Here is a 25,669-nt window from a genome sequence, read left to right on the forward strand (position 1 = left end):
TACACGGTAATATTGTCCATCAAGGCTTCAAAACATCCCTCTGGATCATCGGCCCATCGATAACACAGTAAGTGCAGCAATTCATCAAGGTCAATCAATCCGAAGTCCATTTGAAGGTTACAGATCTCTGCAACTTCCTGGACAGATCTTTCCACTACAGACATGTCGATCCGTTCGGCAGCAGCTCCAAAGTATTTGGAAATCACTTCCCTCTGTCCGGCAGGTGTGCAACCATAATGTAGACACTCGTGTTCCCTCTGGGACAGATAGTCATGTTGACATCCCTCACAGTTTTCACTCACAAGTTTATCAACTTCCTGTGAGATAAATTTCGCATATATGTATTTCACCAGCTTGCGTGCCACTTTCGTTGGGGATGGGGGGTGGAGTGTACTCTGGAATAGAATGAATTAACTACAGGTCAGCATCTGGACAGCATCATCAACTCTCCCTACGATACATTTTAACTGACACCACTCATCCAGTCTTAATGTAATACCTTTCTTGGTTGGTATCAACTGACCAGTCTTCTCCTGCTTAAAGAACTCACGAATGCCAACATAGGCACTTCCCTTGTACATCTTGACACTAACAAGCCTAGCAGATGTCTCCATTGAAGAAAGTTGAAATCGAAACTCCTTCTCACCTGTTTGAGTTTTGACATCACTGGTGACGGGTCTCAAGTGCACTTGGGAGTACAGTTGCGGCTGGCTATCTGTCACATCTGTACTTTGAGAATCGAACAGAAGGGGTGTTGATGGTGGTTCTACGGCAGGCTCAGGAAGGGTGGGACTGTGGTTGCCAGGTAGGTGCATCAAAACCTTCTGGAACACCAGGCATTGACCATAGGCTTTCATTGGTTTTGATGTTGAAGTATTAGGGCCTCTCTACCCTAGCTGAATAACATTTGCGCCATCCCTGCTGGCACTGACTCGGTGTAAGGTCACAAGTCGCCATAGCTGTATGCATCTGCACTTGTCAAAGGTCAGAGCTCGAATGAGGCCCTGAGTGGTCCTGATCTCTTTTAAAGAGTGTGCTCATTTGCATTACTTCAAATCAACGAATCAAAAGTCTTAAATTCAAATACGCCAATCAGAGGAAGACTCTGAGTCCTCCCATCGTGCTTTGCAGCATTCAACCAGCCAATCATCGTCTACTTCAATATATCTGCCACATTACGAATTTTCCCAGACTTAGGGGATCAACAGCTGCTTCACCATCGACTGTCACCTCCCTGCATTATACTACCCCCCCCCCAAAAAAGGGTCAAACTCCTGCCAACTTGGCAAATTGCTTATTTTGACTGGGCTAGGGGGTCCAAATCATCGGCGCCTGCGGCACCTCAAACCACCTCCTGCCAAAACCCCAAAACTCACTGAACCTCCTGCCACATCTGAAACCTCACTGAACCTCCTGCCAAAAATTACAAAAAAATGCAAATTTTGACCAGGCTAGGGGTCCAAATCGTCGGCGCCTGCGGCACCTCACTGAACCTCCTGCCAAAATCTGAAACCTCACTAAACCTCCTGCCAAAATCTGAAACCTCACTGAACCTCCTGCCAAAAATTTTGCAAATTGCTAATTTTGACTGGGCTAGGGGTCCAAATCGTCGGCGCCTGCGCCACCTCAAACTACCTCCTGCCAAAATCCCCTGAACCTCACTGAACCTCCTGCCAAAATTTCAAACCTCACTGAACCTCCTGCCAAAATTTGTAAACCTCACTGAACCTCCTGAACCTCCTGCCAAAAACCATGAACCTCACTGAACCTCCTGCCAAAATCCGCCCGTTACGGTGCGACCTATTACTACTTATGTTCAACCCGTGAAACAGTGATAGTTTGTATTCAACACCACACCGTCTTTGGTTACACGACGGTCCCTCTAGTATATAGAGTGACCGTGTGGTTACACTTGTCCATCAATGCCTCATAACTTCCCTTAGGCTTATAAAACTGCATTTACTATAATGACAGGAAAACAAAATTAATGAAATATCACAGAAGAAGCACAGGTGTCGCTTAAAATATTTATTTGGGTGGTTAAACCGTCGGCGTATAACCACTCCGTTCCGTGACATGTACTACATTGCACGCTGCACCGGTGGGCTACGCTACCGGTCCGGAGCTAATCGATGTGCAGCCTAGGTCGAAGTCAATGTTCTGTTTTCTATGCCTTCGATGGTGCGTACATGAGAAGGTCTGACCTACTTTGAAAATTGGGTCCTGAATCGATTCGTGATGTTAAGTTATCGCAGCGATGTTGAAGCTTTACACTTTCTTTTGATAAATATGCGGCACGACAGTGAACTTGCTGATCTTAGGCCAAAAGAAAGGGGAAACCGAAACCGCTTAAAACAAGCCAAAGAAAAGTAATCTGCCCTTTTCTTATCTAACTGTTGAGTAGAGGACACGTCCAGCAATTTTCTAAACTGCTGTAAGAAAGAAACTGGAAGCTGTGCATAGGGCTAGAATTAGAAGCACATACTTTGTAAACAGACGCAACGGGTCACATACACGCCACTAGGTCATGATAATGTCTAGCAAGGGAGAGAGACTTTTCAACAAATTTTTGATCGACTTTCACTCAGTGTGCATGAAGTCCGCGTTGTATGCTGTGTCTGAGTATATGTATGGCGGTCGGCCGGGCGGGGGCAATCGAAACAGGTCGATGTGTTGATGTCATTTCAAACATCTCCTATCTGATCCGCCGTCTGGTTATAAATTATCCCTGAAAATTGGATAATGTTATCCTGATAAAGTGGTAAACTGTACAATCACAATTTCTTTGACAAGTTACAATGTCAGACGTGAATTTTTTTTCATGTAAAGTATTTAGGCAATGAACAAACGCCAAGCTGCTCAGTTTTAAAGCCTGTGCAACTTTTGTTCTGCGTTGAGTTCAAAGTTCATTGACTTTAGCACCAAACGTAAGGTGACACTGAAACACAAAGCAAATTATGCTGTTTTGAATGAGAGCTTGCACAGTGAAAAAAGTAATTACTTCTAGTCATACGAACTTTCCTCTTATTGGTTCGACATTTTTCATTGACCCGACTCTACTCCCTATTACTTTGTCTGTTGTGATTCTATTCGTTCTTTCACTGGTAGATCAATTGTTATCATGTATTATTATGCAGATTCAGAAATTTATACAAAGCTTTGGTATTAGCGGGTACTATCAAAAAAGCCAGAGGTAATTCGGATGTCAATAAGATGTATTTGCAGTCCACTGTTGCACCAACGAACGCCTCTATCTCTCGGCGACCCTCGGACTTTCTTGAATTTGACGCTTATATATTACAGACAATAGTGATTACTATACTCGTATTTTTGATCGCGTATCAAGTGTTTAAGTGCTTCCGACACATATTCCCTCGTTTTTTTTGTCATGCACGTGTTAATCGCCTTGACCTCCAATGGCGAACACGAAAGACTACTCTGTTCCTTGAAATCACGTCCCCCGATCAAGCCATGTTTGTCTTTGTCAAGGATATTACATACGCCCCTTGTCAGCTACGAACAAATAAGCTTTCGAAACAAGACCTAATTCTGGAAAAGGGGTCATGTTTCTCTCGTTACCTACAGGTCAAATGGGACCCTCTCTTTATTCATCAGTGTGAAATAGGACGAATTCCCATTAATAATAATTGTTATCTTCTGCCAAAAATCTCTCTTTCATTTCGACAATATTCAAACCTGAGATTAAAGTTCGCCTTTCCTCTCAAAATTCGCCTTTTGGCAGGATGTCAAAATTCCTTCATATTTTCCGAAGTTCAATCGAATAATTGCCAAAATGACGTTGTCCAGTTCCGCAACATATCCACTGATTTATAGATTTGCACAGTGAGATCTTGAAATTACAAAAGAAATTGGGAATAAGTCCCATTGAAGGGGACCCTGTTGCAATAGATAAGAAGTCCCTTCCGAGTCAGGAACCGTTAAAAAGGCCATGAAACGATTATCCACTGAACTAAATTCGGTGCTATGAACCCCTTAGCCCCGATAGATGAAAACCCAGATGCAGTGGTTCTATATGAAAGTTTGGAACATGAAACCCCGAGGTCCTCAAAAGGGGGTGTTAGTACAATGGACTGGCAAGGACGGTCCTCAAAGAACCAGAAAAGAGAAAAGGAAAAAAGCGCTTTGTGAAAATCGAGGAAACAACTAAATCCTCGTCCCCTAAGTTTGTAAGGGTGGCCATTGAGCAGTACGGTACGCCTCCTTAACTCAACAAATCATGAATTGATGTATGCTCGGGTGGTGGTATAGTTACATAAGTTTGGTATTACGCTGACGTCACATTTATCACAGTAGCAAGCTGAATCTATATGTTATTCGTATTTACTCGAAGCATTATGTAACCTGTGTTTGATATTCAACGATATGTCTTGTAATATTTTTCCTTCTTGTTCTCTTTCTTTTTTTTACAAACTATGCTATGTATATTTTTCTTAATTTTCCAATTTCAATAAGTAAGCACCCAAAAGTGTTTTCCCGCGGGTGGAACTAAAATACTCCCCATGGTAGTTGCTACTTTTCTTTGATTCTAATAACTTTTCTGTTCTGTAATTTCCATTTTTGTCCCAATGCGGGACGCATTGCTTTAAAGGAGGGAAGTGTTATAAGTCAAGAATTATGTAGTTATTATATTCACATTAATATATACACTTATGTATCGATATATTCATATTTATTTACTCTTATTCATATTTATTTACTCTTATGTATCGAATGACTACGGAATCTTATTAGTCATTGTTATAGGTCAATCACCTTGCACTTTAACGGACTTCAAAATGAACAAAGTTCAAGGAGTATCAGTGTTTCAGCAAAACATTTATCTTGCTGGAGATATCTTGCTTTAAATAGAAAGTGTATCTTAAGGAACAATCAAGGACTGTTACAAAACCGGCTTTAATTAAGTGCGAACCAATCACTCGATGTAAATTTGAGACCTTAACATTGGATGGAAATATATTTCAATCTGTGCCCAATGGACGACCATTTTAGTAAATCAATATGATTAGATTGTAGTTTCGCTTATTTAAGGGAGAATTTTATGAGAAAGAGCAGAACACGATTCTGCTGGGCACGTTATTGTATGGTGAAATCAAGCCAATAAACCCTCCTCATACCAGTCTAACTCCTCGTGAGCGTCTGCTTTGTTGATCGTCCAGTACCTCCATCGTACAAATTCCCCCAGGTAGACGATACGTCAGTATTATCATGACCCATGAGGGTAAAACATTGAGGCAAGGTGCCCAGTACAGAATATTGTGGTTGATTACACTCTCTTGAAAGCACGAACCAATGAGTCGCCAAGCTTTACTGTTTTGAACAACCTGCGATTAACAAATTAATGTCGTAATGTTAACTTTGTTAATATCATTCTTACAACTTCGACACGGCAAGGCGCAACAAGATAACTGAAAAAATAAGAACAAAATGGTAAGTTCGTGGTAACGATAGTCATGCTGATACTTCTGATGTGATGATATTACTAGCGCAGACAAAATCAAGTTTCAGAACTTTATCCCATCATCTACTGTAGCGAGAATTGAAATGCGTATTACTAACCCCTGTGCGTTGCAACGCAAAGTAGAACAATGGTGACAAGCGGAGTACTCATGCCGGACACCTTCATGACAAAATCGCCTTGTTGATCTGTGGTTCGTTTCAGCGGTGACTTTATCTCTAAGTATTGTTCTACACGGCAAGTATCCCGTTGTTTCTCGCGAGATTGGTTGGTAACGGTATTTTCATGAGGACTATGCCCTAATCGAGAAAATGCGTCGTTCCTGTTGTAGTACACAGGAAAAACCACATTAGAGGACCGCCTTACTCTTTCATTCTATTCGAAATTTTGCATGATGTAGCCGAAATCGTATACCTTGTCGCGAACAGGCTTGGGTAATTTCCCTCTTTTATTTTCCGTCACCCTGGTTTTAGCTAAACTAGAGTGGATTTCATCGCTTTCAAATCTTTAAACTCTCCATTTCTGATTTGTTCACTTTTTAAAAGACAGACTCTTCTCTAGTTATTCATTTGTTCATTTACTGACACAATTTGATAACGAAATCTTAGAGTACCATACTGCTTGAAAGTAGCATTTGCATCATAGTTTGTTGAAGGAGCGGTCAAGCAAATTCAATTTCAATATGCTGAAAAGTTAGACCAGGCAACGTACAATCTTTAAATAAAATGCTTGACGTTTAACGTTTGAAGGAAAGCAGTGCGATTGCATTCTTCTCCTTTACGAATGTACAATTTTAGTCACGTTTCACAAACGTGAACTGTTAGTCAGTTAGTATATCAGAAAGTCCGACCGTCAGTCAGTCAGTCAGTCAGTCAGTCTGTCTGTCTGTCTGTCTCTTTCTGTATAGCGATATCCTATGAAGAGTTCACGGGATCTAAATCAAATCTGGTAGTCAGTGTCTTCAGTTGTTAGTTTTTTGTGGATATGACTTGTATAACTTATACTAATTTACATAGATACCTGTTTAGCAGTCAGTAATTCAATTTTTCATTCTAAAAATACTTTAAGAAATTTTTAGATTAATCGCATGAGATCCGATAAACCTTGCAACAGATATCGATCATACAAGCTTATGAAAGATTGTAGGTCATTTAGCAGTTTCCTGGCATTGCTTCTTTGCATATTTAAATGATTCACGGTTATATATATATATATATATATATATATATATATATATATATATATATATATATATATATATATATATATATATATATATATATATATATATATATCGCGAAAGTTACATCCCTTCGTATATTTTTTATGGCACTGTATTGTCAGAATATCTTCGCATTGCTCGCGCAACACTTCTAATAGAAGATTTTCTTCCAAGAGTTGCCAGCCTGTACAACAGGATGTTGTCTAAAGGAGACAACAACCTAAAATTATCAGACAGTTTCATAAAGCTATGTCAAGACATCCTCAACTTTTTGAAAAATTCAATGTAACACCAAAAGACATCATATGTAACATAAGACTCAGAATAACTTAAGGTGTGGTGGTACCTGATCAGTACTGCTTGGGGAGCCAAGGCAGTTGACTGTATTGTTTTCAAATCCCCGAAACAGTCGCCTTGGTAAATAACTGATGAACACCTAGGACATTTTGATGATGTTATTTCTTTGCTGTATATTAATTGTTATAAACTAATCCTGCTGATGTCATATCTTCATCATTCATATGACACAATCATAGAGAACCCATAATGATCTATTGCTTGCACTTGCATGACATTACTTTACATCATTGCTGTATTTATTTCCATCCGAGTGAATTTAAACTGTTTAACTACTTTTGACTATATATATATATATATATATATATATATATATATATATATATATATATATATATATATATATATATATATATATATATATATGATCTTGAACGAATTCTATCGAACGTCCTATAAATGTGAATACAAAGACATGACTGTAGTTAAAGATGTAAAGCTATATGGCATCAGCTTATCGCGAAATTAAATGTTTATTGATATTTAAAGTGACACTATATATGAACGATTACACCACCAATATTTTGAAACGTGGTATGTAGCGCTAACAATCCTTTTAGTTCTGTCTGAAGATTGCAGGGTGCATGAAACTTAAGTAACGGATATCACTACGTTGTCCTTGAAGTAAGTTTTGTTAATATTTATAACGCTCTTCTTTTAAATGTCGAGCACTGTAATTTCCAAAGAGGACATTTGTGTGTGTGTATATATATATATATATATATATATATATATATATATATATATATATATATATATATATATATATATATATATTTAAACTTGTGAGTGACCTACAAGACATTTATTTCGACGAGTCAAATACTGATCATTTTCATATTCAATTTACTTTTGAATTTAGTGCTTTTCTCATGAAGGGCTGCATCAAGTATGATGAGTTTTATTTGCGATTATGATCATGACAAGCCAACGACTTACTGACAGAGATTTTTGCTATTTCATGACAGTTTCCCATTAACGAAATTTCACTGTTAAGGGCTAAATTGCAGTCTAAGACTTGTATATAATGTCCGAGAAAGCCAAAGGGTCAATTTGCAGACAGTTGCTCACGCTACATCTAGTGAATGCAGGGGAATTCTTTTTTTTCATCTTGTTATGTTAAGTTTCAATATAACGTTGTGAAAGTCTGCAGCGTAGCAAAGGCTCGCAGGATGTGGAGTTTTCAAACATTGCATTTCTCGACTGATGCCGTATCTTGTGGGTTCGAACCCGATTGAAAACTATCCGTATTTTCAACCATGGGTTGGTAGCCCAGTTAAAGCGATGTATTCGTTGCTTCGCTTCGATAAAGTTTGTATGTGCGATTTGTGATAGTGAGCATGCGTGCGTGAGTGCTTCACGAACCCTACAACGTGTGGAGCGGTCTCAGTCAGGAAAATTTAACAACTTAGCCGGCTATTGAACCACTCTTTTTTGGGAGGGGAGATCTAGCCGAGCGGTTCTCTCTGTGGCCTCTCCGCTAGGCGACTGATGCCGTATGTTGTGGGTTCGAATTCGATTGAAAACTATCCGTGTATTCTCAATGGATACTGTTATTGAAGATCAAGTTTCTTCGCTCTCTGTTGGAATTACTCAAGGGAAGGTACGTTTTATAGGTGTACAACAAATTATACCTTATTTGTCTCAAAGTCCCTCGGTATCACATTGAGTGCTTTAAGAATAATAGCGTTTTCGTGTGAAAAGCTATGTGCACCAACGATGCTTTTGGCCGTCCGCAAACATGTTGGGTTACTTGAAAGATGATGAATGAATCCTACGAAAGACCAAAATACGACGTTCAGATGTGTTTGAGTGAAATGAAGAAAATAGGTTAATAAATTGGTTTTCAATCCTTCATCCAACAGGCGAACGCCCGATTACAGGAAGAGGTATCAAAATCCCATACCCATTGAATCAAGTTGGGATTAAAGTGCCTTGTTAAAGGGCTAAACAATGTGCAAGAGTTTTGGAATTGCCCTCCTTATCAACACAGACAGTCAGTCCGTTACATTGGACGTTCAGGGTTTCAAACTCTCCATCCTCCAAAAGTGAGTCCGGTATTTTAACCAGTGCTCAAAATGTCCCCACGTTACATCGAATATAAAATGAAGCCAACCTGCATCTCATTCTCCGTGTTTCATTATAACCAATAGTCAACGTTACTAATAGGTAAAACTGTAACCTCTTGTTCATAATGAAGACTTTACAGCCATAAACCGAAACTTGCTAGATCACGAACATACGGTCTTCCGAATAACTATTAATAATTTTGACAAAGTTTTGACAAGAAAGAAATTAAAATTTACCTATTTTCTCTCCTTCTATATCATTTGGATTGAAATTGTCAGGATTCCCCTTCTTCACCAGAAAAGATGCCGAATTTTGGAATGACCAGAAAGGTTGAGTAAACGACACCGACAAACGACGTTCAGATGTGTTGAACCAAGATAGGCACATGTCATACTTTCCCGACAACAAACCTTCAGACAACAAATGATAAGACAGAAAGCAAATGGTTATTAAATCTGCTACATGGACATCAACAGTTGTGCACTTGATTCATTGATTGTAACATTTCATTTGACGTCACCATAGCCTTCCTACATCCGAAGATATAAAAACGCTAGATAAGGTAGCGGGAAAGAAGAGAATGCAAAGAAATCCTACCCATGGCGACTTGCCAATGATAAAATATGCAAATTCCATGGCCATTTTGTAAATTTGAGCTTCGAGCGAAACAAAGTACAAAAATTACAAAAGGTAGAGGATGGTTCACTTGCATCGACACTTCAGTAATCAACAATGGAAACTTACACATTTTCAACAAGCACGTAATTTTATAATAAAACATTATTGCACGTTTTGTGTGTATTTTTTGCGACTTTACATTGAGTGAAAGATGTGTTGGCTATTCTAAAACTTCTGAAAAATATGAAGTAAAAAGACGTAAAACGTAGACATTTATGGAAGATATTTCTCAAACTGTATTCAAAATGCACCATATCAAAAAGAAGAAGTATAGATATCGAGTTCAGTTTTTAAAAATATTAAAACATAAATTTACTAATAAAAGGATTGTAACTGTTTTATCAAGGTTTGGATTCAGTAAATTCTTGATGGAACGAAACGAAAATTAAGTAAATTAAAAAACTTAAAACTTTTTAAAAATTTATTTGATACTGATAGCAATACCTCTTCAAACTTACATTGACAAATTGTTTTGAGCACACTTTTCGAGGTTTTGGAAATACGAAATTGAAAGTTTTACGGCACTTAATTCTGCAGTTTTGTTAATATTGTAAAAGTGGTTTTGCGAGCACACAATACATGATCGAATCTAAAAGAAAAGGAAAATTTTCTCTTCTGATTGCTACGAAGAATTTAAAAAGTTCGTGAAAAAGATCACTTACCCTTTCCTGCCGCTAAATGTTCTCCTTGGACGAAGTTGCAATCATAAAATGGCGAATGCTGCAAGACACAGTTTCTCTTAGCAACCTTGCATACTGCAAACAAGGAAACTAATGCTAAAAATTTGGAAATTTGTGTTTCATAGCGTTATTACTACCAAGGCGAGATTCATATGCGAGATGATGCCATGATGGCTAGCACATTTGCTTTTGAAATCAAGAATGAAAATTAAGCATCACAGTGCAAAATTTGGTACAGAATAAACAACTTAGTCAATATACCGAAACCTGAAATCAAAATTGGTCATCATCCATAAGTTAACTCTGCGGGTAAAAATGTTTAATTTTCAGACAAATACGCTGGTGAAACTTCACTTAGTCAATGACCTTTTAATTTAGCCCTAACAGATGGCAGACCAAAATTTTTGGAACCTAAATATCTGTACCCAAGATGCATTCTACCGAAAGTACGCTTTTATCAATAAAGTCAAATAGAAAGCCCGTCAGTCTTCCATGTTCATCTCTAGAGAGAAAGGGGACACCATTTTTAGTGAGAAAAATATAAGCTCCCTTCCCGTAAGATGCTTTTGGTCGAGGCATAAATATTCCTTTCTTTGTCATAAACCGTTTTCACATCACCTTCAAGAGCATAAGTTAGCCATGATTTCGGGTGTGTTCAGCATTTTCCTTTTGTCTCCTGCCTCCTTTCCTGTCATTTATAAGGTGACTTGTAACGCAAAGAGTGATTCGTTGCTAACAGTACGGTGAAATACTCTCCCAATTCTTTCACAATAATATATATATATATATATATACCAAGTTCATAAGGGTAAACTTAATTGTTAATTCGATTTCCACCATCCAGGAATACTATTTGTCCCTGAAATTAACTAAGCAATCTAAAGATAATCAAAAAAGTACATACATGTACTCATAAGGCTTGCCAACCTGGAGGTGAGTGCCAAAAGTGTACGTTCGAACTTCTTTCTGTTCAACTTCTCCCTCTAGAAATGCCTTCTCCATTTCACTCAGTGTCATTTTAAATAACACCAAATCATGCAGCATTGTATCTTGGGTGTGCCGAAAAGCCATTATGCAGCGAAAAAAGCCTGATTCTTGTGTTTGTATCTGTGAAAGTTAAAAAATGATACTGGTACAAACGCCATTCACTAGAATTGTTTGCAGTGATTATGACAGGCTTTAATGAAAGTAATTTGAGTAACAGTGCTATGCCGGTCTTTATGAGAAGTCGTTCCGGTTTACGTATAGATGGAAGCCCTTGTGGTTTTACTTTAATGAGAAGTGCCTTTGCCTGTCTTTCGTTTTCTATGAAAAAACTAATGACGAACTTACTGTATAAATTGAAATTGACTTTCAATAAATTTTGTAATTACAATCGATCGTGTGATTAATTGTGCAAAAACGTGGTTTGTATAAGTCTTCATGCCAAAACAAGCATCCATAACCATAGAATTGTTAAAGTTGTTTTTCGAGAGTAAAATGAAGAAGAAATCTTTAATCTCGGTATATGGCCAGATATCACGGCGCGCAGAAGAGGAACGGGGACCCTTCTTGATGACAGCGCCGAGGTTAGGGAGTTCGGTAGATGACCTTCGAAGTCACCGGCCATTGCCCTTATCAGCAATGTGGGCTGGATACTTCCCCGGCTTGCAGATCCACCTCCTGGATGAAACAGGCCATCGTCGATACCAGTGTATACTGGTTTGTATGTACCAAACGTATTGACACCTTCGACAGATATGAAAAATATAAAAAAATCGCAGGTCTCAAGAATAAAGTTAGGCGACGATGTCATGATTAACTGGTGGTACTCTATTTTTATCTTATTTTCAACTAGTATGAAATATTCATCTTTGTTATCAATGGCGTGTTCAACAAGTTCTGTCGACGTTCTCCTATATCAACGTCGTGTCATGACCCATGAGCAGTGTGCGAAATTAACGTCGGTCCGACAGTCCGAGACCGACAGATTTCTCGTCGGGCCGAAAGTTTTTAGCAACATGTCAGTCCTTATGACCGACTGAATTTTGAATAAATGCTACAAAGTTCTCCGTCAAGACCTGTAACAGATGCAGATGATGACTGACTATGAATCATGTGATTCAGATTTGAATGTCATGCACCCATCAATGTTTTCCACCGTGGGAATGCGAGGCAACATGGGATATTGATCGCACTTCGAGTCCTGGTAGTGGAGAATTCGATCTCTATGGTACGCCAGACCGGAGGGTGGGGGTTGGGGTTGACAATGTCGCAACATAGTAATATTTTGCCTTGCGACTTTTTGCATTTACAAAGAGTCTAATTCCTCCGATCGACGTGCATAGCACGGGGCAGCTGATTACATTCAGATCATATATAAGTGTGACGTAGTGTCATGTGATTATTATTCATGAGCTGTCATTACTATTCATGAGGGCATGTATATCTCTCTTGGCCCACGTGTACTCAAGTCAGTCTCCAGCTTACCATCACTCTATGTACGTAGCTTAGAGCTTAGTGTAATAAAGTAGCATCTTAGATTATATTGTACTCGCTGTTTCCAGTCGTCTTTACATCCTTTCATCATTGGAATACTAGCCTTGCCGGCCCCGACACGCTACCACATAACCGACAATACCAACGTAACCTCGGTTATATCACATTGGAGCCAGCGGTTGTGATTCTAACTCACATTTTCAAGACGGACTTGGAGGAAACCTGGTTGTAACAAAGCTTAACCCGTGAGTACTTTAAAGACACTATAAGCCGTGTGTAAGGCACACTCGGAACTTTGACAAATAACTGTGTGCTACTAAAAGCTGAGAGACTCGGAACGAACGCTTCTATGGTTGTTGTAACCTGACTTTGCTACAAGCAGCAAGTTAAATATCTGCCGGAACTTTGGAAAGTTATCTGCAGTGGGAGACTGTTGTCATTTTATGTATGCATTAGCGTGGTAATGCATAGCAGAATCTCCGATACCTGAGATATTCCAGTGGAACTGAATTTGCTGATCAACTTAATACTGGTGCAGACGTCGCCGTGTGGACGTAGCTGATAAACCAGAGACGAGAAGTTGGATTTTGTGAGCAGTGTCAACCTTGAAGAGAACTCAACCATAAGCAGCAGAAGCAAGTTCACAGAAGACGGGGGACAATTAAAGAAGACAAAAGAACTTTTGTGTGAAGTGAACTTAATTGAACCTTGCCGTGGACACTGTCAATGAAGCAACCGGACTTGCTTTTTTATGACTTTGAAATTTCTCGAAAATTTCTGTGTGCAGAGAATTTTCACAATCTTTTTGTTTCAGTGTTTAATTAATCTTTCAGTATACGCGGGAAGACACATCCGGTGACACAAAAGACTGTAAGTACTAAGAGAAACACTTATTGAAACAAAGTCTTAACGATCTAAAGATAGGTTGTTTTTTCTGGGTGAACGCCCCTTAACTAAGTACCTGTGCAAATCGTACGACAAGAAATTTGCATTTCTGTGATTGTGCACTTGAGTATCTTTTCATTAGCGGTGAAAAACAAAGATAAGAAGCCGTGGGAAACACTATCATTCAGTTGCATTCAATTAAGAAATTTACACTGACTGAGTGGGGTCAACACACTGGTGGTTGATACCATTGCATTCTAGGGGTGACCAGGTAAGTCCATATCTCCTACTACAGCCGTGTGCTAGTGAATGAATGAGTATGTCTGATATGGAGGGTGATCATGAAGTATACTTTCCCAGTATGACAGAAAACCAAGACCCTAAAGTTAAAAAAGAGCCTGTTGATGATTATGGCGCAACAAGCGGTTTAAGTGGAAAAGAATTAGCTGAAAACCTAATGCATCAAAAGAAATTCTTCAGCTCAAATTGAATCTGTATAAACAGGAGCAGGCAAATCACACGCAGCATTTAGAGAGAGAACGCATGCGTATAGATGCAGAAAAACAGAAATTTGAGCAAGAAAAACAATTTCGTGAAATTCAACTAAAGGCAGAAAGGGAACAGCGCGAACACGATTTGAAAATGAAAGAATTAGATGTACAACAAGCGAAAGCAAAGTCGCCGTACGGATCGTGAGTTCAATGATTGGACTGCTAAGCTCCCTCAGTTCAAGGAAGGTGACAATGTGGACACACATTTGCGTACATTCGAGAGGCTAGCTCGAACGTACAGTTGGCCTAAGAAGATTTGGCCAAAGAAATTAGCTCCGACTCTTGTAGGTAAGGCCCAGGAGGCATATTCTAGGTTGAGAGAAGACGATGCCCTAGATTATGATAAGGTCAAAGTTGCTATACTTAGGAAGTATGAGCTCACCAGAGAGTCATACAGAGTTAAATTCAGAGCTTGCAAACATACAGATGAAGAGACATTCTGTATGTGGGGTGATATTGTTGCCGATACTTTTGACCGCTGGATGGAAACAAGTGGGGTTCCGTCTTTAAGTGGTGAAGAAAAGTATGAACGGGTACGTGAACTATTCATAATGGAGCAATTAGTTGAAGGCGTGCCCAAGCAAATGCAAACATATTTGAAGGAAAGAGATCCTGAAAACTATAAGGAGTTGGTAAAACTTGGTGAGACTTATAAATCTGCACATTCTGGCACTGCTAGCGATCAGACTGAGCGGAAGCGGGGTTTCAAAAGTTTTAACAATAAAAATAAGCAGCAAAAGGGTGAGGGAAAGAAGTTTGATAACTCATCTCAGAGTGGTGAGAAGTCAAAGCCCTCAGCTGCGTGTTATACTTGTGGGAAAACTGGTCATTTGGCAAGAAATTGTCCCGAACAAAAGTCTGATAAAAATGCAGGTTCAGCAAAGACAAAGGTCGTTGGCCATGTCAAAAGTCAGGATGACAAAGGCTATGATATTTGGGCTGAATTTGGTAACGATTATCTACTTGGGAGAAATACTTACGTTGGGTGTTTAGACGGTAAACCAGTAAGTATACAGAGGGACACAGGTTGTTGTCAAACTTTGGTAAAGCCAGAGGTCGTACAACAATCTAACTATTTGCCTGGAGAGACTTGCAATATTAGTTTTGCAGACGAAACAGTGCACGAGGCGCCTGTTGTCAAAGCCCACATCGAAAGTGAAATTTTCACTGGACCTTTGCGTATGGGGGTATGGAAAGGTATACCCAAGGACGTTCTGCTAGGTGAGGACGTGCTTGCCTTGCAGGATCGCCGTGCGTTAGTGGTCACAAGACGTCAAAAGAAAGCGCAGGACGAGCGCGAGGCTATAGTTAAGCAAAATGAATTGGCGTCTGGCGTGAGAGCAATACCTGTTGAGGAATTGCCGACTCTCAGTGAAGCAGAAGAAAGTGATGATGACTTCGATGAGGAAGTAGAATCATCTGATAAAAGTAACAGTGCTTCAAAACACATTGACGAGGTCAATGAAATCCAAGAGGTAAATGGGTCACGTGACAAACACGATGATTCACTGGGTATCTCTAGATTGTTTGATGAGGACAATTTAACGATTGGAAAGCGGATGATGTAAACAGTGAGAGTGAGTGTAATGATACCTCCCATGATGCACACCATGACAGCCCGTTTGATGAGAGCCCTTGACGAGCCGTTTGATGAGACTTTATCAGATCTGAGTGACATCAGTGATGACGAGGAAAGTGATGACGTCACTTCAAAAGTGTCCAAGAATATTTCCACTGGATTAAAATGTCAACAGGAATATGCTGAAATATTAAGATTAGATCGGGATAAGTTAAGAGAACTTCAATCGGTCGATCTTACTCTTGCAAAGGTGCGAGAGCATGCAGATACAAATCAATCGACGGAAAATCAAACTGGTTTTTCTGGCACGAGAAATTATTGTATCGTAAGTGGATTTCTTCACATAAGGTGCGTGAAGTTAGACAAATTGTAGTACCGGCGGAATGTCGCAATGCATTGTTAAGAGTGTCACATGACATACCTCTGTCAGGACACCTTGGCATTGAAAAGACTAAACAAAGGCTGCTACAATACTATTATTGGCCCGGTATTTTTAAGGATGTTGCAGAATACTGCAGGACTTGTAGTCCATGTCAAAAATCTGCAAGACGGAGAGCGTCTGAGAAAGCGCCTCTTATTTCGATGCCTATTATAAATATACCGTTTGAGTTAATTGCAATGGACATTGTGGGTCCATTGAAAAGAACTCGACGAGGAAATAAGTTTATTTTAGTCATCGTGGATTATGCGAACTCGGTATCCAGAGGCTTTGGCTATGCCAGACCAGGAAGCCGAGACTGTTGCGACAGCGTTGATCGAAGTTTTTAGTCGAATGGGACTACCTGGTGAAATTTTGACAGATCAGGGTACAAACTTCATGTCACGCCTTATGACGGATATGTGTGCGAAGTTGAAGATCTCAAAAATTCGTACTTCACCATATCACGCACAAGGCAATGGATTAACGGAACGTTTTAACGGAACGCTCAAGGCCATGTTGCAACGTTTCGTAGCGGAAGACCCGAAGGAGTGGGACCGATATTTGCCGTACCTTCTTTTTGCGTATAGAGAAGTACCGCAAGCGAGTACCGGTTTCTCACCTTTCGAGCTAATGTATGGTCGAAGTATAAGAGGACCACTCGCTGTGATCAAGGATCAGTGGACTGAAAAAGTTCACAGGAGGAAAACTTGGCGCAATACGTAATAACGATGCGAGAAAGACTTGCCGACATGAGAAAAATTGTCACAAAGAACATGGAAAAAGCCCAAGCACGACAAAAACGGTGGTACGATAGGGGAGCAAGGAAACGTTCTTTTAGGAACGGTGATAAAGTACTTGTACTCTTACCTTCCTCCACGCATAAGTTGAGTGCTCAGTGGCAAGGACCATTCACTGTGGTGAGGAAGTCTCAAATGTCAATTACGAAATTGAGCAGGGTGGCCGTAGAAAACCAAAGCGGGTTTATCATATCAACATGCTGAGAGCATGGAAGAAAGAAATAAACCGGTGTATTTTGTTGACACTGTTGATGCTGTGTGCAACAAGGACATAAAAAACTCTATGTACTACACACCGGAGGATCAGAGCACAGAGACTTGGAGAGATGTAGTAATTGCGGATTCGGTAACTGCGGATCAGCGTGCGGAACTGTTACACTTACTGCAAGAGTACAGTGATGTTTTAACTGACGTGCCCGGTTGTACTGATCAGGTAGAACACGATGTGATAACTACTGACGAAACGCCAATTTGTCAGAAACCATATCGTCTACCGCAGGCAGCTAAACAGACAGTTAAAGAGGAACTGCAGAAAATGCTGAAAGCTGGAATTATCACTGAATCAAAGAGTCCCTATGCCTCGCCTCTCGTTTTAGTCAAGAAGAAACAGGGCGGAGTTCGATTCTGCGTTGACTATAGAGGTCTAAATAAGGTCACGGTATCTGACGCATATCCGATGCCTAGACCAGATGAATTGATTGAGAAAATCGGCGGATCGAATTATATATCAACGATCGATCTCACAAAGGGATATTGGCAAATTCCCTTGAGCAAACGTGCTCGGGAGAAGTCTGCCTTTATCACTCCTTTTGGACTGTATGAGTTTACTGTTATGCCATTTGGGATGAAAAATGCGCCAGCAACTTTTCAGAGGTTAATGGATAAGACATTTAATCAGCCCAGAGAAAAAGCATATATGGATGACTTGGGTCCACATGATCATTCATGGGAAGATCATGTTAAACACCTGCGTAGCATATTTGAGAGGTTGCGTAGTTGTAAACTAACTGCTAGACCAACTAAGTGCTATCTTGGTGGCAGTGAGGTTTCTTTCATTGGTTATGGTGCTGGAAGTGGAAAAATAAAACCTATGGCAGATAAGGTTAATGCTGTTGTCAATTATCCAACACCAGTGACAAAGCGTGATGTCAGATCATTTTTAGGATTAGCAGGATACTACAGGAAGTTTATCCCAAATTTCTCTGACATTGCGACCCCATTGACTGAGTTGACATGTAAAAATAGCCCAGCCAATGTTCAATGGACTCAGAGCTGCGTTGATGCTTTCCAGAAGCTGAAAGATGCTTTAGCATCATCACCAGTTCTGGCGGTTCCAGATTATAATAAGCCGTTTGTGGTGCAGACAGACGCGTCTGACCATGGTATTGGTGCAGTTTTGTGTCAATATGATGACAAGGGAGAGGAACATCCGGTTCAGTATATTAGCCGAAAACTCCTCCCCAGGGAGAGAAATTACCCAACTATAGAAAGAGAGTGTTTAGCCATTGTTTGGGCTTTGGAAGCTTTGAATCCTTACTTGTACGGGAGAGAGTTTACAGTTCAAACAGATCACAATCCGTTGGTTTGGTTAGACAAAATGTGTAGTAAAAATCGTAGGTTGTTGCGATGGAGTTTAATACTGCAAGAGCATCAATTTAAGATTGAGTACAAGAAGGGCAGCGAAAATACAAACGCGGACGCATTGTCGCGAATGTGGAGCTCGGATGTACGGTAGTGTGTGAAGGTGCATGATGATGTAGTGAAAGGGCTGTAGTGACCTGATATACACTGTTTTGGAAAATGCGTGTTGAATTTTCAACCCTTATAGTAATGGTGTTTGCCCAGGTTGCTGTACCCGACTTAGTCAGTAGTTTTTTTTGTCATGTACTTTCCTTTAGATTCAGTAGTATTAGCATTGTATTATTTCATTTTGATTTTTGCTGATTTTCTGAATTATTTTGCCGTACTAGTGATGTAGACTCCCTGTCTCCATCAAAATAAGGAGGGAGGAATGTGACGTAGTGTCATGTGATTATTATTCATGAGCTGTCATTACTATTCATGAGGGCATGTATATCTCTCTTGGCCCACGTGTACTCAAGTCAGTCTCCAGCTTACCATCACTCTATGTACGTAGCTTAGAGCTTAGTGTAATAAAGTAGCATCTTAGATTATATTGTACTCGCTGTTTCCAGTCGTCTTTACATCCTTTCATCATTGGAATACTAGCCTTGCCGGCCCCGACACGCTACCACATAACCGACAATACCAACGTAACCTCGGTTATATCACAAAAAGGATGAATGTACATAATACAGCCCTTCATTTTATCAAACTGACTCCGTTTCTTTGCTTTGATTTTCCATTGAAGCGTTCAAAACATAAACAGTTCTTAAAAGAGTTTAAGACAAAAACCTACTGCGAGAACAGTGCTGTTGACTAATCATGTTTGGTTTTGAACATGGTATTGAGTGTCTGTCAATTATTCATTTGGTATTGAGTGTCTGTCAATTTTTTCAGAGTCATTTTAATAACTTTAAGCTTTCAAAGGGCGATGAGACCCAGCAATCGCTAAGGCAAAACGTTTCGATCAGAAAACATGCATTCATTTCCGCGAGTGGTGACGTGTGCCACTTATGTTGTCTGCAATGTCTATAATCGAGAAAAATTACTATACTTGTCCTTTTAATTAAAAGTATAACTTCATCTGTTTCTTCATGAATGCAGCAGAGGTCAATTTTAAGCATACTTATTTTTTGAAAAATTTTGAAAGTAATCCATATGTCATATCAAATACACACCAGTTATTTCTCCCTTCTATTTTACATTACAATAAAAAAGACATAGTGATCAATGTTTGCATAAACAATTATTCATACACTTATGACTGTTTTCAGGGTACTAGGTTATTCGCTCACTTTTCTACCACTCGCGTTGGCTAATTTCAGAAGTGATTTTCAGCTCGCCAAACATTTTCAAATCACAATATTACATACCCTGGTATAGTGTACAATTGTACACAGAAATGTAGAGAACACCATTCCCCATAGAAAGTCATGAGAGACAAATTTTCTCGCTTTCATCAGCACATGTTGCCAGTGCATGAGCCTGTATTCCCCGGCCCCTTGGTGTTTGACATCATTTTATCGTCCGAGAGTGGGGGATTTGACATGGCTAGAAAAAATGTCAAATTCTCCTTGTCTAGTCCCCCCCCCCATAGTGGAAAACATTGATAAATGTGTGCGACATGACAATAAGGAAGATGAGGGCTGTGATCTTTTTCAGATTCCGATCATGTAGATGAATGATTCATGATCATTCACTTACACTATTCTGCAATCTATGTGAACAATAGTCCTTTTAAGTGAATACTTACTGACTCTATTGATAAAAGGACATGAAAATTAAATATTACAACATTCAAAAGCATAGTATTGGTGGAGAAGTTGACTTTAATGGTCGTTAACTACTGCATTTACTGCGGACCGGCAGTTTTCTGTAAAGACCTGAAGCTTTGGTTTGGTGCAGGTCCTTATGACCTGAAGCTATTTTCTCTTAATTTCGCACACTGCCCATGAGGGTAAAACAGAGCAAGGTACCAATAACAAAATATTTTGATTGATTACACTCTTTTGAAAGCACGAAACAATGGAGTCACCAAACTTTACAGTTTCAACAGCCTGCAATTCACATATTAATGACATAATGTCAACCTTGGTAGCCTCATTCTAACAACTTTGACACGGCCAGCCAAAACAAAATAACTGAACAAAGAAGACCAAAATGGTAAGTTCATGGTCATGATAGTCATGCCCATACTTCCGATGTGATGATATTACTAGAGCAGACAAAATCAAGTTTAAGAACTTTCTCCAAACATCAACTGTAGCACGAATTGAGTGAAGTGCGTATTACTTACCTCTAAGGGCCGCAGCGCAAAGTAGAACAATGGTGACATGCGGAATACTCATACTGGACACCTTTGATTTGAAACGTCTTTCTTATTTATGGTTCATTTCAGCAGTGAGTTTATCTCTAAGTCTTGTTCTATATGGTCAGTATCCCGTCCTTTCTCGCGAGATTGGTCGGCAATGGCATTTTCATAAAGGCTACGGCAAACAGGACAGAACGTGTCTTTCCTCTGTAGTGTTTCGAAAGCGCAAATGAGATGGCCGTCTTTCTTTTTCATTTTGTTACAAAATTTTGCATGATGTAGCCGAAATCTAATACCTTGTCACCGGCAGGCTTGGGTAAATTTTCTTCTTTTCTTCTTCGTCATGTTGGTTTCATTGAAGCAGAGAGTGGATTTTTATTGCTTCTCAATCTTTAAAACGCCACATTTCTGATGTTTTCCATTTTTAAAAGACATATTCTTCTCTATTCATTCATTTGTTCACCCAATCACTCACTTAATAGCCTTTCTATATAATTATTCTCAAAAACGTACCTTTCTTGTCCTTCACAATCTTTTATAGTTAATAGTTACAAACATGACTATTATTTTAAACTTGAACATAGAAGAAATAGAGTTCAAAAAAAATAAATCAGCAACAAAATAAACGAGGGTCTCTGTTTATTCTTCCATACAGAGTATTTTCCCCTTGTGGCCTGAGAAAGAAATGTGAAATAATACTTTTAAAACACCACATCACTATTGACTGGTCACTTTAAATACACGAGTAATGTAAGATCCTTTCTCGCTATTATAGTGTCTAGTATAGGAGGATTGAAAACGTAACAGAATTTCTGCTGTGGGCATTTTATCGAGAACAGCAGTTTTTAGACTCTAGCAATTACAACACGAAATAAAGATAATACATAATAGTTTTTCAGACTTTCATTTGTAGTCCGTCTTATTTAAAATGAAACTGCGAAGCTATTGCTGCTATTGTTCACATCCACATCGATGTAGATATATGCTTTTACATGTATGACTATGTTCGACGACAAAATGCAAACTATTTTACACTGCAAAACAGAGTCACTACGTACCATGGTCAATATTGCCTTGGTGACACAAGGCGTGATATTTGCCATTTTCTTTCATTGCTTTCATGGTGTCCTCGAACCACGTCAGCGGGTTGTCCTTCCTCTTTATTCCATGCAGTGATACATCCGCAACGCAACCAATGTCGTCCCCGATGAATTCAAACTCGCCTTTAAGATGTTGGGTAATATGGTTCTTAAATGTCAAGAATGCATCAATCTGAAAAGATAATGTTAAAACATAATACTCATTTTCCCATTTACAATGTCTAGAATCTTTATTTTTTCACCAACGCCATGTGCCATTGCCCTTGTTCTCCTCTTATGTATCTATGAAACTTTACTTTGTTTTTCATCACTCTGTCGCTAGTGCTTGGCTTCAATTTTGCTCCCATCTTTGATTACTTCACTTCTCTTTTACCTTATCGTGTCTGAGGTCATCAAGTAGCCGTTCATAGTTGTCCCCGTAAACCTCTTGTTCTGATTGCATTGAGTCAACTCCTTCGATCCTATCCCTGGCATGTAGCAGGCAGGCCTTGTACGATACAAAAACACAAAGCTTGGTACCAACTTGATGACATTTCAATTATTTATGGCAAATGTTTTCTATCGTTTCAACGAAACCTTGACATGACAGTTATTCTATAGGTTACGCTTTTGTATTTTTTTATTTTGGCACAAATATGCAATATTTATGCATTAGGGTAGACATTTGTACCACTTACGGCAAAGGAATGCGTTGCAACGCTGTAAAAGTAACACACTTTCCCTCAATAGAAGGTTCTACACTTCACTAGTGGTACTACCTACCGATTCTCTTATCCCTGATGTGTTTGGATCGAAATCGCCCGGATTTCCAGATTTTATCATAAATAAGACTTCAGAATCGTACCTCGCATAAGTGTTGTGTAGGCCACAGAGAGCTGTCTGGTAGGGGTCTTACCCCATCCGAGGCACATGTCAATCTGCTTTCCTAGCATGCTTCACTCCAATCATATAACACAAGAAAAATAGAATTTTTAAGACACATGACGTATTTCAAAGTAAGATGAAAGGACATTTATTTAAGGGCGTTTGTGAAGACCGACATGTTGATCACAAAAAAGCTCGTTTTTATTCTCTCAAGACTGCACGGCGGCTTCATGTTTTCAATACATTCCGCGATTCAAGTGACCAAATGTGCCAAAAGAAAATGTACAGTTGGATTGAAATCGCCCGGATTTCCAAATTTTATCACAAGTATTGAGAAATGTATATATGTGTATATTTTTCACCAGATTTTTAAAACTCTTATATGGACAATGAGTCCTAAATAAAGTATATAATAAATAGTATTAAGCAACTTCAAAAGGTTCAGACGTGGGGTTCCTACATATCTATGGTAGCATATGGCATTTGGATCTTTACATAGTTTCGTAAAACAAAATCTTTACTTCTCTATGAAAGGCAGTGCAGTCTCTATGTAATAAGGTTACATGCAGCTTAATGGTAAAGTTATTTGCATATTAAAACACAGGCACTTCGTTTGTTAGACTGGTGATTTTTGCACATAGCAATAATAGCAAATTATAGTTCTGCTGAATTTCTATTCACCTGTGCCGGCGTGGGAATGTTGCCACTGACGTGAGTAAGACATGCATTGTGAGGTACAATTTGATGCACACACTTCTTCTCAGCCTCCCTACAGACTTTAACACAGAAAACAGCTATTTTAGTGGTCTGTAAAGCGAGATTGCTAATAATACATAAGGTATGTATCTTTATTGCCATCTAATGAGTTTAAAAATAACACCATTAATAACTTCAAAAACTTCAACTTCCTACCAGCATGTATCAAGTCGACGTCAAATCCTCTATAAATCCCGGCTGCGTCTCTGAAAAGGAAGTCAGATCATAAATTGGTTAGATTGTCAAACACGATAACATTCTGGTTTTCAATGTGGTACATGTAACATTTTCTCTTCATGCGCAACTGTCAACGTTATTTAGATTCATGCCACTATCGTAACATAAATTAAAATGGTCTAATATTTGTACATTCCAAATAAAATGTAATTGTCATTGCCTGAACACTGCTCAAAGCCGAGGACCTAACCTGTCAAGTTATATACAGGTCACTTTCTAAAGTATTTAGGGACCGTCGATAATTAAAGCTGACGCACGACAAACGTAATTCTTTCGTTGGGGGGGGGGGGGGGGGTAAAAGCTCATTTCGTTTTGTGTGCGTCAAAATCGCATAAGGATTTTCTATTGTTTTCGAAGTGCGACTTTGCAGCGAGAACGCAAAACTACCTTCGCGTTCATCGAGAACAGAATGACCACAAAATACCACAGTTCCCTGTGGTCTATTCCGCTCTGCGTCTATGCGCCCCATAGACGTCGACGTGCTCTCATGACATTTTTACAAAAAGGTGACCCAATAAATCTATACGTGGAAACATAGAAGGTATGTCCTGCGAAATTTCGAGTCACTAAAACTATTAGCTGTTCCCGAGAATCGAATGGGGATACCGCCGATCGTTATATTTTAATGGCTTAGCTTAGTAACGTCGCAGCACCAGTCGAGTCGCGTCGTAACGCTCAATGTGGACGTCGTACCTGGCGATCCCGGTTGGCGATAAACCTGAAATCTACACCTCAACGGAAGTTCAACTGAATAAATGAGTACAGTATAATCTTCGGGAAAGCGACATAGGAGGCACAAGCATAAAGTCATTCGACTAACAACGATAAATTTCCTTCATCATAAAAAAATCCGTAAATTCTCGCTCGGAATCAAACTTGTAGCGGCGTAAAGCTGTAGGCCTACTACATCAGCTGTTGAGCTGTATATGCAGCGCAGCGCTGTGGATTCCGATGTACTTCGAAAGTTGACTCAGACAACACTCAAAACAGAGTTTCCGTCAAGTAAAATTAGGATGTATCTACGGTTGAGATATATGTCACTGCAAACATCAAAGTCCTTAAGACGAAAACATTGACGACCGAGATCGGGATTAACGAGTTGACACCGGCAGAGACCGGTGACGGCAGCGTTGTGGGCATAAACATGCAATGAGGGACACTCTGTGTGTCATCGAACGGAATCTTTCGCGCTCGCCACGCCACGGTCGTAAACCTGTGTGATATTTTGAAAAGCCACGGAATCTCTGAGAATGAGAATTACTGTTTCGATCGTGTCGTTGCATTTACTTCATAAATTTATTTGTAAATATTCTAAATAACTCTGAATACTATAGCTATCCGTCGCTAGCACGATGAAAGTTATGTCCACCGATGGCTGACTTGCCTTGGCATCGGTACAGCGCGAGACAATGATTGACACGTTCACGTGACCGAATCCGTACGTTTGATTGGTGGAGATACCATTGGATGTATCAAATTTCAGCTTGATGGGATTTATGAATGAAAGTATCTCCTTCGTGACGGACCGCTTTACTCTTTAAACTTTTGCCAAATTTCTATTGAGTGGTATAGTGTTACTGCATC

The 25,669-nt window shown here is 39.5% G+C and overlaps 1 protein-coding gene and 1 long non-coding RNA gene across 2 annotated transcripts in view; one reads left to right on the forward strand and one right to left on the reverse strand.

Moving 5' to 3' along the window:
- LOC139128163 (origin recognition complex subunit 4-like) overlaps positions 1-25,669 on the forward strand; it is a 272,861-nt gene that overhangs the window by 90,429 nt on the left and 156,763 nt on the right. The gene's annotated exons all lie outside the window — the stretch shown is intronic.
- LOC139128201 (uncharacterized) lies at positions 8,758-10,557 on the reverse strand. The gene is made up of 3 exons (XR_011551221.1): positions 10,466-10,557; positions 9,362-9,535; positions 8,758-8,829 (listed from the first exon to the last, which is right to left on the reverse strand). It is a non-coding gene; the product is annotated as an uncharacterized lncRNA (long non-coding RNA).

Source organism: Ptychodera flava, unplaced genomic scaffold (genome assembly GCF_041260155.1).
Source record: "Ptychodera flava strain L36383 unplaced genomic scaffold, AS_Pfla_20210202 Scaffold_45__1_contigs__length_1260105_pilon, whole genome shotgun sequence".
Lineage (NCBI taxonomy): Eukaryota > Metazoa > Hemichordata > Enteropneusta > Ptychoderidae > Ptychodera > Ptychodera flava.